The sequence below is a fragment of the Lathyrus oleraceus genome, chromosome 4 (assembly GCF_024323335.1).
Source record: "Lathyrus oleraceus cultivar Zhongwan6 chromosome 4, CAAS_Psat_ZW6_1.0, whole genome shotgun sequence".
In the NCBI taxonomy this organism is placed as follows: Eukaryota; Viridiplantae; Streptophyta; class Magnoliopsida; order Fabales; family Fabaceae; genus Lathyrus; species Lathyrus oleraceus.
In genome coordinates, this window is record NC_066582.1 from 240,752,804 (window position 1) to 240,755,594 (window position 2,791).

Sequence of the window (2,791 nt, forward strand, 5' to 3'; positions counted from 1 at the left end):
GTGTTGTGTTGAGTATGATTATGAGTTGAGGTTGCCGTTGCTGAATGTGTGATCTGATTTGGGTGATGAAATGTGTTAAATTACTTAGCATTACATGATATTTTATAATGCTTATTATATCGATTGAGGAACTCACCCTTACAACTATGTTTCAGGTAACGAGCAGGTATTGAGTAGAAGCTAGTGCTTGGAGTCTAGTGTAGTTCCTTAGTGGGTCATGCTCTGGTAGATGTAACATCGGGACGGGATGTTTTACCTTGTCTTCCTTTTTGGTTGTTGAACAGTTTTACATGTAATGTGATTACATGGTTTGCATGATTGATTAGATCTCTATCCGCTGCGAATTGTGCAATGTTTTATTTTGATTAAATAAATGAGCATGACAAGCTATTATGGTGAATGGTGTGAAGTGTCAAGTGTGACACCCTTAAATTGCATATCTACTCTGATTTATATTTGTTGTTTTAATTAAATATTTGGGGTATTTTAGAAGGGTGTTACATTAGTGGTATCAGAGCATAGTCGGTCGAGTCGAGTCGTAATTATTCTGTTTCCCTGTATCTGATAGGTGTTGTGTAACCCTATCAGTACTTATTGTTTTAGCTTGTTGGGTTCTCAGAATAGAGATGGCTGGAAGAGGTAGAGACAATGCTGCGATTGCTGAGGCTCTGGGTATGCTAGCTGGAGTACTTGGAGGGAATCCGAATGTTGTGGGATTGGGAGCTGCTCGTCAACTGAGTGAGTTCCAGAAGAACAATCCTCCAATGTTCAAGGGAGCATACGATCCAGATGGTGCTCAGAAGTGGTTGAAGGAGATCGAGAGGATCTTCCGAGTGACTGAGTGTGCCGATAACCAGAAGGTCAGGTTCGGTACGCATATGTTGTCAAAGGAAGCAGATGATTGGTGGGTTGCTGCCCGCACTGAGTTGGAAACTGCTGGGAGTGCTGAGATCACTTGGGCGGTGTTCAGAGAGAGATTTCTGAGGAAGTACTTTCCAGAGGATGTCAGAGGAAAGAAAGAGATAGAGTTCTTAGAATTGAAGCAGGGCAACCGGTCTGTTACTGAGTATGCTGCTAAGTTCACAGAGCTGTCGAAGTATTACACTCCCTATGATGAGGCTACTGGGGAATTTTCAAAATGTGTGAAGTTTGAGAACGGGTTACGTCCCGAGATCAAGCAGGCTATTGGGTATCAGCGGATTAGAGTGTTTTCCGACTTGGTTGACTGTTGCAGGATTTTTGAACAGGATACCAAAGCCAGAGCGGGGAGCTATCAGCAGAGGGTTGATAGGAAAGGCAAGAATCAGAATGATCGTGGGAAACCGTATGCAGTTGGCAACGGTTTCCAGAGACAGAGTGGGATGAGGAGAACTAGTGGGGGAGACTCCAGTGCCCCTGCTAAGTGTTACAGATGTGGTCAGGCTGGACATCGTACCCATGAGTGTACCAGTACTAAGAAGAAGTGTTTCAAGTGTGGCAAAGGTGGTCACTTGGCTGCAGAGTGCCGGTTGAAGACTTTGACTTGTTTCAACTGTGGAGAGGTGGGTCATATCAGTCCACAGTGTCCTAAGCCGAAGAAAGAGAACCAGTCGGGAGGCAAGGTCTTTGCTTTATCGGGTTCTGAGACTTTTGCAGATGATCGTTTGATCCGAGGTACGTGTTATATTAATGGCTTTCCTCTTGTAGCTATTATTGACACAGGTGCGACTCATTCCTTTATATCTTTGGATTGTGCTGTGAGACTTAAATTAGAGATATCTGAGATGCATGGGAGTATGGTGATTGATACTCCTGCGAAGGGTTCAGTGACTACTACTTCAGTTTGTTTAAATTGCCCTTTGAGTATTTTTGGTAGAGACTTTGTGATGGACCTCGTGTGTCTTCCACTAGTGCAGATTGATGTTATCTTGGGTATGAACTGGTTGGTGTTTAACCGAGTTTATATCAACTGTTTTGATAAGACTGTGATCTTTCCTGAGATTGAGGAAGGAAAGAGTTTGTTTCTATCAGCAAGGCAGGTGAATGAGGCAGTAGCAGATGGGGCAGAGTTGTTTATGCTGTTAGCGACTTTGGAGGATAAAGATAAACTGGTGATTTGCGATCTAGCCGTGGTGTGTGATTTTCCTGATGTGTTTCCTGAAGAAGTGAATGAATTACCGCCAGAGCGTGAAGTTGAGTTCTCGATTGATTTGGTACCTGGTACTAGGTCGATGTCGATGGCTCCGTACCGTATGTCTGCTGTTGAGTTAACTGAATTGAAGAGTCAGCTGGAAGATCTGTTGAATAAGAAATTTATTCGTCCGAGTGTGTCACCGTGGGGCGCACCAGTGTTATTGGTTAAGAAGAAAGAAGGTACTATGAGGTTGTGTGTGGACTACAGGCAACTGAATAAAGTGACGATCAAGAATCGGTATCCTTTGCCGAGGATTGATGATTTGATGGATCAGTTGGTTGGTGCGAGTGTGTTCAGCAAAATAGATTTGAGATCGGGGTATCATCAGATACGTGTGAAAACTGAGGATATTCAGAAGACTGCTTTCAGAACAAGGTATGGACATTATGAGTATTCTGTAATGCCTTTTGGTGTGACTAATGCGCCTGGGGTATTTATGGAGTATATGAATAGGATTTTCCATCCGTACCTAGACAAGTTTGTTGTGGTGTTTATTGACGATATTTTGGTGTATTCGAAATCTGAAGAAGGGCATGCTGAACATTCGAGAGTGGTTTTAGAAGTTCTACGAGAAAAGAAGTTATTTGCTAAACTGTCCAAGTGTGAATTTTGGTTAGA